Source organism: Puntigrus tetrazona, chromosome 11, assembly GCF_018831695.1.
Source record: "Puntigrus tetrazona isolate hp1 chromosome 11, ASM1883169v1, whole genome shotgun sequence".
Lineage (NCBI taxonomy): Eukaryota > Metazoa > Chordata > Actinopteri > Cypriniformes > Cyprinidae > Puntigrus > Puntigrus tetrazona.
The window spans coordinates 146,262-160,873 of record NC_056709.1 but is presented as its reverse complement, the minus strand read 5'-3'; the positions used below and the strand labels follow the sequence as shown (position 1 = coordinate 160,873).

General features: G+C 38.1%; 1 pseudogene; it reads left to right on the top strand.

Annotated features, from left to right (window-relative positions):
* The first annotated feature begins 3,429 nt into the window (after positions 1 to 3,429).
* The window catches only part of LOC122354319, a 34,184-nt pseudogene continuing 23,001 nt past the window's right edge, over positions 3,430 to 14,612 (top strand).

Here is a 14,612-nt window from a genome sequence, read left to right as displayed (position 1 = left end):
ACTGAATGTGAATATTATGGTCTTCTGGTCTTGGCTTGCAAGAATAAGATTCAGTCTCATTGATGAATATTACTTATTTCCTAACAAACACAAAGAAAAAAAGGCAAAACATATATCATCTTATCCTTCTGGAACAGAGTTGTAGAATAAAGTAGACTTTCTGAACTTCTTGAACAGTTTTACTTCTTTGGCAACACTTAAGAAAGAAGTTGTTTTCTTTTTTATTGCAAAGACAAATGCTTTTATTTCTACAAAAACTGATTTTTTTTACGTTCTTAAACCTTCCTCAACCAACTGCTTATAATAAATTATAATAATTATGATAACAATACTGATATTAGAAATCAAAATGCAACCAAAGTAAAATAATGATGAAAAGATAAAATGGTCAAATATAAATAAAAAAATAAAAAATAAAACATAAAATAAAAGTAAGAATAAAAAAGTATAGAAGTAATATTACAATAATCAGGTATTATAGACCGTCTCTTCACAAAAGAGAGGTTGCTCCCCAGGAAGAGAAATAAGATAATGAGGTTTCCAGAGATGAGAGAAACTGAATGTTTGATCTTTAGTGAAGGAATAACATTGAATCTTGCAGAAAATATGCGCTTTAGATGGATTTTTAGATTTCCAATTTAGTCAAATTCTTCTGCAGAATAATGAGGCAATAATGTTATTTATCTCTGATTCATCGTCTGGAACATTAAATATTAAAATCCAGCACATGGCTTGAGTCGTAGTTCACACACTTCAGAAATAATGTATTAAAAGTGTATCTCTGGAGGATTTTAAGTGTTCTGAGGAGTTCACTAAATCACGTATCTGGAAATAATGGAAAGGTCAGATGAATTAAATCATTAAATCTAGCAAAAATACCTTCAACATAAAGATGTTTGCAGGGAGGAATGAAACAAGTGCTTGTCTTCGATTCAGATGCTGACGTAAAGTGAACTGGATTTACTGAATGATGTACTGTTTTTAATAAGTAGTGTATTTCTGATGCTGTACATTTAGCTCTACATTTCATTTCTGTGTTCATTTATGATTGAACAAAGTGCTAAATGTTTAATGTACATTCTTGATACTAAAATAATAGTAAAAATAATTGTTTGGGGAAAAAAGGCCAATAAACAGCAATGTAAAATAGATGAGTGCTCAGATGGAATTGCATAGAAATAAATGGAGTCAGATACTTTCTGCTTTCATTAGTGTTTGCAGACTTCATCACAGATGAAGTGAATTAAATGCAATACTTACACAGACGCTTCAGAGATGAAACTGCTTTTCGTGTACTGTTTAATACTATGTTAAATGATGGCACATTAAAGGTCTGTTTATAAAACGAATGAAATCAGTATCAGTGAATAAACCTCTTTCAGAAAGACCGGCTGGTTTGTGAAGCTCACCGTGACTGACAAACTAAGAGCAAAAAAACACTCATTAACTATATACATAATGCTCTTTAGTCCAGAACAATCCCAATGTGTCGTTCTCGTCTTTAATGCCTGTGGATTAATAGATCTGTTTTAATTATAGATGAATATTCCCTGCAGCTCACTGTCTCCTGGACGGCAGCCATCTACTGTTCTCCGTCTGTGTTCAAGGTGAAGCGTCTGGGATCTCAAACAAACCTCTTATGATTCTGAACATATAGATACGACTAAATCTGAGTTTGTGACTTTGGCTGGAAAGAGCTACAGCTAATCCCTCTGAAACCTGTATATCCAGAACAAAATGCATTAATTCTGTGGCTGTTCTCTACATTTTATGTTTTGCATTGCATTTGTTTATTGAGAATATGTTTTTATTCATAGTGATTTACAAATGAGAAACATCAGCAGCAAACAGTTCATCTTAAAAACTTAGCAAGAGTGTTTTTATTTTTAGTGAGTGTCTGTTGTTGTTCTAGTGCTTGAACGTTTCCTAGGTGTATAGGACTTTCTTCTTTCAGATGAACAGTTTTTAAACATGTGTCCTGACTCTTTTAGGTTTGGTAATGCTGGTGGATGGAGGACATTATTTTGGGGAGTTATCAGATGTTTTTGTAGAATATTTCTAGTTTTCAAATGATAACCTAAATACCTGAATCTCAGAGAGGACCTTCACTTCTGAACCGGAGGCTCTCGGGTCTCGAGGATCCTGGACTCAACGGCCAAAGAAACGTCCTTTTTCTGATGTTGACACTTCAGACAGGTGACAGGTGAAGAAGCTTTGAGTCTGTGATGAGGATTTCTGCCTTCTACTGTGCTTTTCTCTCCTGTTATGACACACACAGCATGTAAACAGTGCGTTCTGATCATATCCTGTCTTTCTTTATTAGTAACTGTAGCTAAAGTGTCTTTTACACCGGATTGAATAACTCTCCTCACTCTGAAATAGCGTTTCATTTAACACAAAGCACTGAGAGCTGAAGAAGATTAAAATAACATTCATTAAGAAACGTTAATCACAGAAATACAACTGCTGTTCTTATCCTACAAGAAAGTTCATTCTGAAGCAGCTTACTATGTGTTTTTCGGTTCAGAAACATACTTTCTGTCTTTTCAGGAGCGGGTTTATGTTTTGTGAGAGTTTGACTGACAGTTGCATGCGGCCCGAGAGGAAGAGAGGAGGTCACATGACTCCCAAGCAGCTGTGGAAGTGTGTCACAACCCTCCTGACAGACCGGGCCACGATCACAACCCACACGAGTCTTCAGGACTGCTTTGGTTTGTATCTTAACGGATAAGATCTGTCAGATCTGTCATATCTACTCATGTTTTTGCCAGGAGTTTTGTAAACTTAAGGAAGCGATGTCATACACCGATCGGTCAAACAAAGACAAAACCTAGAGCTGAATCCTGGCCAGGACGCGTCCTTATGTTCATACAGAGAACGTGTCAGGGGTGGATGCTTTCAGAAGTGACAAAAGGACACCATAAGATACCGTACAATGTGTTTTCAGAGAAGTCTAGAGGAGTTTCATTGCTTTGTATGAGGAACAGGTCAAACCGTGAATATGCATTAATATGATTAACAAATCACAAATCCTGTTATAATGAGATCATCAGTCTTTCATCTTTCATTCTTCCAAGTTTATTATCACTGTATGTTGTGTTTTCATATATAGTCAACCTTAATATTATGATTTTGTAAATTAACTGGATAACTTTGAACTTACAAACACTTTGGTGTCATGAGACTGAGGTTAGGTTAATAAGTAAAGTAAAGTAAGTAGCATCTAAAGTAAGAAGCATCTATCTATAAACCTCCACAGTTCAACTGAATAACTCTCAGGACATCCTGTGTCTGTTTGAAAGACTCAATAATCTACAAATCTCAGAGATTAGTCACATCCAGTGTTCCTGATCGATGTGCCACGGAGCGCTGAGTGATGATGTCAGCTGAGGGGGGTGTGGGTGGTCTATTCACGGCTGTGTGTGTGTGTGTGTGTGTGTGTGTGTGTGTGAGGAGGGGCAGCCGTGCACTTGTGCAGTCTTTCTTTGGCTCTCTGACTCCTGCCCGGATCCCAGCTCAGACACGATCACTTCTGAGGAGCTTCTAGTGTCTTGTGCTCCTGATCAGGACCGTGGTGTTTATCGGAGCCGCTGAACTCTGTCATGTCTCTGTGGCGCTCGGCTGGACTGTGCTGCCTGCTGCTCGCTCTCTGCTCCCGGATCTCAGCGTTTAACCTGGACACAACAACCATCCTCGTCAAGGAGGGAGAGGAGGGGAGTTTCTTCGGCTTCTCTTTGGCTTTACACCAGCAGCTCACACCTGAAGCCCACAGCTGGTGAGTGAGGATGAGTGTGACCCGAAGAAGAAGAACACAGCAGCTCTGTTCATCTGTGTTTGGTGCTTAGATGACACGAGGAATCGTATTTCTCTCTGTGTGTTTGTCAGACATGCTCAGAATGATGTTGAGTCAGTGACACAGCAGATATAGTCGAGCAGAGACTCCTGAGAAGAGTTAGAGTCATTGCTCTGAGCTCACTGCTTATTATCAGCTATTCTTGGTGGCCAGCATCACTGTTATTAGTGCTCATATAAGGGTGATAATGCAATGAATCCTTTAGCACTAAGTACTCTTCTTTTCAAGTGTTCAGATGCTAGAGAGAGCTTAAAAGACAGTATTCATAGTAGTGAATACTAGCTATATATATTAGTATTCATATTAGGTATATATATATATATATATATATATATATATTTATTTGTGCTGTCAAACGATTAACTGTGATTTATTGCTTTATTCATGATCATCCTCTCAGGAAAAACAAAACACCATACACTAATAGCCATAATAGCCAGCTAAAGCACTCAGGTGATTGTAAGTGATTATAATAGAAAGTAGCAAAGCATTTTTTGTAAATATTCACTAGTACAGGCATCTGTGCAGCACCTCTGTCTGATTTCAGCTGGCACACGCTCCACCTTTAGATGTTAGAACAGCTGTGATCTGATCTGATTGTTCTCATCGCTTCTGGACGTGTGGTATCTCGGTGTCAGTGATGTGTTTTGCTGTTCTCTCTCTTCTCTTCATGGTGTCATGAGACCTGTATGTTTACTAGTGTCCTGACTCTCACTGGAGTCTGTCTGTCTCCAGCGTCTAAAAGGAGCGAGCTATACGGTTACAAGACACTTTTTTAGCGAGAAGCTGTTAAAAGCCGTCACATTAAAGGTTTAATGCCTGACGCTTGAAGGCTGGCTTTAAGCCCAAAGCATGTAGAAAAGATTCATTCTAAGTCTGACACGGGTTTCGTTCGGTGACTAATCTTTCTGTTCTCATAGTCAAGTTACAAATACTGCATTACTCTTACATGTATGGTCCTGTTTTCATTACTTTATGTATCATTACCTTATAGGATTTCTTTGTGTATTTTTCAGGTGGTTTATTATATATATTGTTTATTGACCCTTGAGGGAAAGCTTCAGAAGTGCAGCCAGACAGAAATGATCTCCATGACACACTGGCTTCTGGTGCTTTTCTCCCTCTTTATAGACGTTTTGAATTACTAAATGTAATGGTCTAAGATTTTCATGTGATGTGATACAGGGAATTCCCAAATATATGACTGTTGACACTTAACCACACACACACACACACACACACACACACACACACACACACACACACACACACAGACACAGACACACACACACACACACACACAGACACACACACACACACACACACACACACACACACACACACACACACACACACACACACACACACACACACACACACACACACACACACACACACACACACACACACACACACACACACACACACACACACACACACACACACACACTCTTGTCTCCGTGTACAGGCAGTAAATACTCTTTTGGACACAATTGATTGGTCTTCTATAAGGAAGTCATGTGGTGTCGTCCGGCCTGCTGTTACTGTGTTTGTGCTCTATTTATACTCAGATGAGAACTGCTGCCCGTTATAGACCGCTGCTAAAAGAGAAGTGACCCGACCTCCAGCACGGGCGAGATGACTGTGTGTTCATTTAGATTCAGCTTCATCATTACACTGAAAAAAACAGACACCATTTAGAAACCATTTAGACACATTTAGCAAACGGAGGGAACAAAATAGTTAATTTGGTATGCACAATGTGTTTTTTTTTATACAGGTTGTACAGGTTTTCAGATGATCAAAATAAAATCTTGGGACAGGTTCTCAAACAATGGCTCGAGTTGAAAATCACGTATCACATCAATTCCATGCAGAATTCCAGCCCACTGTAGTTTATTGTCAGGCATTGTCTTCATTCTGTTGAGATGGACCTGAATAAACTGCTCGTAACTGATGTGACTGAACTCAAGCATCACCCAACTACTGCTGCAGATCTTCATGAGCTGTACAAAACAACTCAGAAAAAGCTGTGTGTGTGTGTGTGTGTCTGTGTGTGTGTGTGTGTGTGTGTGTGTGTGTGTGTGTGTGTGTGTGTGTCTGTGTGTGTGTGTGTGTGTGTGTGTGTGTCTGTCTGTGTCTCTGTGTGTGTGTGTGTGTGTGTGTGTGTCTCTGTGTGTGTGTGTGTGTGTGTGTGTGTGTGTGTGTGTGTGTGTAATTTCATCCATACTGAGTCACGTCCTTTACTAAAGGAATGCAAAAATGTGGAGCAGTAAATGTACAGCTGAAAGAAATATTGAACTAGAGCAGTGGGAGGATCGGCTCATTGTGCTGCATTTAGATGCCTTTCACACAGAGTCTTTCTCATGCTAATGAGTTCCCAGAGTTTTTGGAGCACTTGTTCCACATCCAGGCGCCACAACCAACACAACACCGAGGGCAAGACACATTCTGTCTTCAGAGATCTTCAGCTTTCTTTCCCACTCTATAATACAAATATTAAATACTGACAGGGCTCAAAAAGGGTATGCGATATATGCAACGCTGAACGTTTGTGGTTCTTGCAAAAGATGAACCTTGATAACTCTGGTAAATCTCATTGTGTTTTAACAGCCTGGTGAGCTTATGATATTGAAACTGTGTGTGTGTGTGTGTGTGTCAGTTTCAAAAGTATAAATGTCTGAATATAATAGTTTAATTCAAAACCTCTGCATGTAATTTCTTGTGAAGAACACGAGGGTTCTGAACCAGAGAGGAAGTCCTCTGAGCAGAAAACTCAAAATGACCATCAAGACGAGAGCTTAGCAACAGGTCAGAAACATGAGTGACCATTAGGAGGAAAGTGCAAGTGATAACCAAAGCAAGAGAAAATCAGATGTCCAGATGTGCTCAGATTAACATGTGACCTGTATCTGGATGTTGTCCACATACAAGTGAATGTTATCCTGGTCCAGAGGTATTGTGATCATCATGTGAACGAGCCGTGTCTTGACTGACTGATGATTCGTTTGATCAGATCACGGGTGAACACTCATTCATTTCAAGTGTGATTCAAGCAGTCAATCAGACAAAAACTTAAATAAAGCAAAACACAAAAGACAAGCGTCACACTCCAATCGGAAAGGGAGAAGGGTCAAGGATTAGAGCAGATAAGCAGTCTGAGAAATACAAAGAGAAACCAAAGAGATCAGTCTGAAACGAAAACAAGGAAATCAGAAGAAAACTAGTTTGTACACAGGAATGTACTTCATCACTCAAGCATCGCTTCAAAGCATCATTAGAAGTAAAAGGGACACGTTGTTAGGTATGGTCTAAGAATGCTGATCTTAATGCATATTTTTTATTATCAACACAGATATTAAAATCAACATTTAAGACAAATGAAGCAAACATAGATTATGATCTTTGATCAAATCATTTATAAAAAAAAGTTTTTCTGCAGGCACCTCTTAGACATCCATCTATTGAGAGACAACAGTCTGCTGTGTATCTCGTCGCCTGGTGCGTTCTGTTCAGTCACGTGTCAGAATGTTCAATAAGATAAGGTCAGATAAGTTTTAACTTGGACTTTTTAGGTGACATTTTAGATACCCAGTCATACAAGTAACATGAAGAATTCAAATTATTTGTGAAAAATTAAATATAAGATTGTATTGGTAGTCGTACTGGTATTAAGTTGCACAGTTTAATAAGAAAAATAATTATAGACAGAATATCAGTGAGCACAAACTGTTTTTTTTGTGCAGTAATTAACCAATCTATAGAAGATGTGGTGGATGTGGAGCATCTTCATTCTTTTTGAAACATTCAGAGCTTTGAATCTTATCAATCAATCATTTTTATTTATAGGCGCTTTTAACAACACAGGTTGCATCAAAGCACTGTACAGTATAAAGTAGAATCTTATGCAGAAACAGTCTCAGGAAAACCACAGCACTTTATGAAAGCAATCCAAATCTTGTCCGATGTTCAGGTTCAGTTTCATGAGTTTCTGTTACTTATCCTGGCTTATCATTGTTTGATTAATTTTCACACCTGTTGAAGGTTTATAGCTAATTAATTTAGTCTGTCTACTAAAGCCCTGTGTTTCTTTCAGTTCTTGGTCGTTTCTTGTTGTGTTGTCCTGGTTTTCTGTTTCTTGTCACAGACTTTGTGTTTGGTTTTTATGTCATTATTTGGTTCTTCCTGTTCCTGTCCTCATTGAGTGATTATTAGTTTATTAGTTTTCACCTTTGTCTGTCCACCTGTTTAAGTTCTCCCTGATTGTTTCTCTAGTGTTTAAAGCCAGTTCTGTTTAGTCTTTTTTGTCCATCCTTACTGTAGCAAAGGAACTAGGTTTTTGTGCTGGTGGACCCCTGTTTTTGAGTTAATGTATGGTAGTGACGGGCAAATGAAACCTTTGAGACTTTCCTCTGATTGTTTTAGGAAAAGATTCAAAGCTTTGAGTGTTTTGAAAAAGCCTTTGAACCCCTAATCAGTTTTGTGCTTTTAAGCATTATGAAATTATTGCTGAGTTAATTATTTGTACTAATATTAATTAAGTAACCTAATAAAAACAGCCAGAAGGTAACAAGCCTACATTAATGGAAATGCCAAATACTCTTAATGATGAAAATATTTAACAGTATCTCTGGCTATTGTTACATGATCATGGAAAAGGAAGTATTGAAGTAGCAAAGTTGCATTTTTGGTTTTTAGTATATTATAAGTTTCAATAGAGCTGTGTAATATTTTGGCTGAATGCAAGATTTGAGTACAAATAAAAAATCAGTGATGAGAATTTAAATTCAATCAATAATAAATGTTAATGTTTATGTTAGAATTTCATGCAATTGATATTGCATGTTAAATTATTTGTACTTTAGTGATGTTATTACTGGAACAGATCAGCCAGGCTCTCTCTCCAGACAACCACCACGTTCTCAATCTCCTGAATTCTCAGCATTACTCACAGTATAAATGCACACACCACACCACAATCCCTGCATTTTAATTTTAAAAGTAAAATGTTTGGTAACACTTTAGAATAGGAAACACTATGAACTTTCCTGTCAATAAGAGACTATAATAAAGTGTTACCAATCTTTTAAATACTTTTACACTCAGGTTTCAACAGTTTCCAGAAGTCTGGCTTTTGAGGTTCATGTCACTTTGCAGGGTGGAAATCTCCATCTCAGCCGCCAGTAGACTACAGGTTAAACGCATCTCTTAGTTTCTCAGAAACATATAAATAACATAGATGGTGAATATAGATCATAGATGTACCATTGATGAATTCAATTAAATTCTGTTCAAGAATATTTGTACAATGCTCTACAATGGCTAAAGTTCCAAAGATCACAAAAGCAAATTGTTACATAACAGCATGAAAATCATTCAAAATCATCCCTCTGTAAATGGGTGGATATCCAGCTGAGAGACCAGATACTGATAGTGCTTTTAATAACTCTATCAGTGATCACTTAGTGGTGCACATTACCAGTTAGTGGTATAATGCACTGAAGGATGGAGGTGGAAAGGTGACTTGTAGAATCTGATGAACAGCAATATAGCTTCTTATGCCCAGAAAGTGATTCCAGCAGCTGTTACCAGTACCAGCATTTCCAAGTGAGAGACTACTGTCTATGAAGAACTTCTTAATAACTCATGAAGTAAATCACTTTGGTGCACATTACCTGTTAGTGTTAATTTCTGGTGATAGAGAAAGCATTAATCTCAGACTCTTCTTTATAAAACACAGAAAACATTCTGGACAGTGATTCCAGCTGCTATTACCAGTACACAGCTTTTCACAGTGACAGTCTAAAAGAACTGGTCTTGAAGTCATATTAGCTATCAACAATTAGCTCTTTGTGATCTTTAAAAGCATTGCTTTCAGACATTTCTCTTGAAATCACAGAAAACATTCTGATGAAAATGTGTGCTGTATTATTAAACTAAGACTCAAAAGAAACCTTGAATCTTTGATTGCAGCCTGTCACTTTTCACAGGTCTGGTAAAAAATAAATAAAAATATATTGTTGTCTGCTTGATGGTGCATTCAACTAACTTTTCTTTTCTCAGTGATGTAGGTCTTGTAGGTCTATGCTAGCTCCACAGATGAGCCATAGAGTTTTATCCTTTATCTAAGTTGTTGTGTGTTTAGCATTACTTGTTATTGTTTTTATTATTAATATTATTATTATACTTGATTTTACATTATATGTCAGCCCACCTTCACCTCAGCTCACAGAACAGCTTGTGTACATAAATGTATACTGATATATGAAAACCTCTAAATATTGAAAATTATTGCATGATGATTTAATTTACTTTTTAACATTCTATGAAATGTTCATAAGAAAGAATAACAATAATAATAAGAAGAAAAACTCAAGGATTTAGGTCCCTCAGAGAATGTGCTTGATCAGGTGTTGGTAACCTCCTTAGAGACACCATGCCACCAGACCACCAGACCACCGATGTAATGAATTATAAGAATGATGCAGCTATAATTTAGTTTTCTTGAAACAGCTAGTTGTAGGTAAAGAGTCAGTCTTCCTCTGCAGGATCCTGGTGGGAGCGCCTCAGGCCCGGGCGTGGGTTCTCTGTGGAGCAGCGTCCAGAGAGCGCTGTATCGCTGCCCAGTCACACCGGACAAGTGTGAGCGGGTGGACATCGATGGACATGGTAATTCTTGTTAAGAGCATTTTAACTGAACTAAAGTGTTTGATCTGCTAAACTATATCCATTCAAAGAAACATGTTTCTCGTTTTCTTAAGTGAGTCTGGACCGAGAGAGTAAAGACAACCAGTGGTTGGGTGTCACAGTCAAAAGTCAAGGAATTGGTGGAAAAGTAGTGGTGAGTATATTATTCCTGGGATCAGAAAGATCTGATTTCCCAGATATACAGTGAATAACAGAAGGATTAAATTAGTCAACCCTGGCATTCGGCTCTAATCCTGCTTTGGTCCTCATGATAGTCATTCTCAAGTCCTCCTGAACATCTTGAGCTGGTTCAAGTGTTTTTTGTGTAGAATCCTAGTAAAGCTGCGTTCCTCACTCTGTCAAAGGCCACCTCAATATAAAGGATCCTTGGAAAGCAGCCTTGAATCTTTTTTTTTAAAAAGATGCATCAAAAGCATCCTTTGTGTCCCTGAAACACCCAAAATGATGAGCACTGAGCACACTTGAAATCAGGTAACCTAACCCTAACCCCTCAGGTCCAGCCCTGAAGCCCAGTGGACGTAATGACCCTCACTGCATTCTCCCTCATGAGTGCTGTGCACATTCAAAAAGCACCCTGATAAGAAATGAACATAGATTTAGTCATCCAACAACGTGTGCTATCAGTCCTGAAGTTGAAAGCAGAATTAAGGAGGATGAGGACTGGATTGCTGTGGCATGATCCTGTTTGTGCTGATGTCCTCACGCAGACATGTGCTCACCTTTACGAGCTCAGACAACACGTCAACCAGTCGTTTGAGACCCGCGACCCGATCGGACGCTGTTATGTGCTGAGTGAAGATCTGACCGAGAGAGATGATCTGGGACGGGGAGAGTGGAAGTTCTGTGAAGGTCGTTCTCAAGGACATGAGCAGTTTGGGTTCTGCCAGCAGGGCTTGTCGGCTAGTTTCACACCTGACAAAAACTACATACTCTTTGGGGCCCCGGGGACCTACAACTGGAAAGGTACTGAGATTTGCCTTTGATTAATTGATGTGGGTTTTGTTTCCCTCTAAATCATCCTTCTCTCAACTAAACTCCTCTCAGGGCTGTTGTTTATGGCCAGTCCTGTTGAGGATGCTCTGGTCTACAAAACTCTGGAACCATCTAAAAGCTCATTTGAGGACATCGCTCAGAACAGCTACCTGGGTTTGTAGACATATTTATATTTCAGTAGTTTGTTTTTATTTTGGCTGGAATGGACTACTGTTAGGGTATCCCTTACCAAAAAGATTAAGAAGAAGTGTGCTTATTTTAAACTAACAATAGGAAAGTCTACTTTTAGTCTACTTCTTATGTACTTCTCAGAAAAGGGCTTTCTTTACTTCTTAGAAATATACAAGTGACATTTAAGTCTAAGTATATTTGAAATACACTGGGCTACTAGATTCTGTGTTAGTACACATCTTCTGTGCTAATTTACAAACAATTATGATCGTCAGATATAAAACAGCATCAAAACATTTTTTTGTTATGGAATAAAATGATGACAGATGATGACTGTCAAGCTTTGGGCTGTTGATTGACTCCATCTATATTTTCGATAATCATTCTAAAAACCAATTGATATACAATTGAAATACTCCTTGGGACTGCTTAATAAAACAAATACTTAATAAAACAAACTTGGTTTACATTACGTTTTGGTAAGGGATCCTAATAAACTCTTATCTCTGATAATTGGACGAGATCATATGAAGTCAGGCTGAAAGTCTTCTCCTCGCAGGTTTCTCTGTGGACTCAGCCAGAGGTCTCATGAAGTAAGTCTGAGCTGACGTTTGTCGCTGGAGCTCCTCGAGCTAATCACACAGGAGCCGTGGTTCTGCTCCGGAAGGACAACGTCTACCGGCTGATGCCTGAACATATTCTGTGGGGCGAAGAACTGGCCTCCTCCTTGGTTATTCTTTGACCGTAGCTGATCTGAACAGTGATGGTAAGACCTTTATATATCCCTGTGTGCAGCCTTGACTCTGCTTTATATCTAACTGAATGATTTCACCTGCAGCTGGACAGATCTTGTAGTGGGAGCTCCAAACTTCTTTGACCGAAGGCAGAGATTGGAGGTGCTGTGTATGTGTGCCTGAACCCAGCCAGCCACTGGGAAAAGGCCCGGCCGATCCGGCTCAACGGAACATACGACTCTATGTTTGGGATGACCATCGGTAGTGCTGGAGATCTGGACCGAGATGGTTATGAGGGTAAGAATCAAATCACACATACATGCAAGTGTTTTATATGCTTCACGGTTTTCTCGATTTGACTGGATTTGTTTTTGTCTTTTTGTAAAAATGTATTTAACCCAATATCGTATTACTGTTACAGGACAGAAGTGAGTTATTCTAATTCTAACTATATCACGTCATACAAAGTTACACTCATTAGATTATAAAACATTACATATGTAACACTTACATCATTACCCATTTAAGGCATTTTCATTCAATCAACAAACAAAATAATTAAGTATTGTACTTAATATATGTGAGCCTGGACCATGGGTTAATTTATACCAATAGATTAGATAGGCAAAGATATTTCTTTTATGACAAAAATCGTAAAATCACAAAAGTTAAAATATGATCCATGAAGATATTTTGTAAATTTCATACCATAAATATATCAAAACTTAAATATTGATTAGTAATATGCATTGCTAAAAACTTCATTTGGACAACTTTAAAGGTGATTTTCTGTAGTCTTATTTTTTATTTTACTTTAAACTTTAATAATTTGATATTTTATTTGACTTTGTTTTTTAGACATTGCTGTTGGAGCCCCATTTGATGGAGATGGGAAAGTTTTTATTTATCGTGGCTCTTCATCTGGCATTGATACTAAACCCTCTCAGGTAAACCTTTCTCTCTCTCTCTCTCACACACACACACACACACACACACACACACACACACACACACACACACACACACACACACACACACACACAGACACAGACACAGTTCAGTTTTTCAGTTCAGCACAGCCAGATGGATTGCAACCAAAACACATAAAGACACTAAGATAAAATTAAAGGAATTACATTTTATTATTATTATTCTTATTCTTATTATTCTTATTATTATTTTAAATTTTAATGTACAGCTATAACACTGCTTACATACCTTGGCTTTAATTTTCATTAGAATTTCTACAATATTAGTATTTCTAGCTTATGTATTTTTTTAAGTATTTGTATTTTTGTATTTGTATTTTCTGAAAAAAAATATGAAGTCAACATCAAAAAGTTCAGCAAAGTTGTCTACAGATGAGCATGTATTTTAATTTTAGGTTTTTATTGAAAAGCTTGATCCACTTCAAATGTTGACTAGTGTATATGTAGTAGTTTCCATTGAGCACTACAGAAGTTCATGACTACGAGGACTTCCGCTTGTAAAAAGAGGTAACTTGATATGCCATCTGAACACTGATATGTGGCACAAAAGTCTACATGTGCAAACAAAACCAGAATTAGAAAAAAAGTCATGTGCTCACAGAGAGATCCTGTGTGACTGACCTAAATATATAAATCCTAAATTTACTTCAGACCAACTGCAGAGTCGACGCTGTCAACTGTAGGTTAGTGAGGGCTTATTTTCAGTGGTAAGAACCAGAATATTGACTTGAAAAAAAAGATTGGATTCTATGCCCTTGATCTTGAATCCTGTCCGTGGCCTTCTGTCCGACTGCCTCCAGAGGCTGCCCTTCCACTACTCTCACATTACAAGACACGTCACCTCAGACTACATTTCACTGATTACACTTAGATCTTTCTCAGATCATTGTTTGCATTTATCTCTCTGTCAGTGATAGCAACTTTACAGAGCCAGTTCCGCTCCCTAGTTTGGAAGTCTAGTCACATTGTGTTTCCTAATTACCTGTTCTCTTTCAGTCAGTCACTAAGATGTAACGTCATCTGACTGACGTCACAAGGTCCCTTCTGGGAACACAATCACCTCTGAGCTTAGAAGAAAAGGCCAATGAAAACTGGCCAGTGGAATTTGCATGCCAAGCCACTCCCTTTACATACAGGTATATAAGATGGTGGCGTACAAACCAC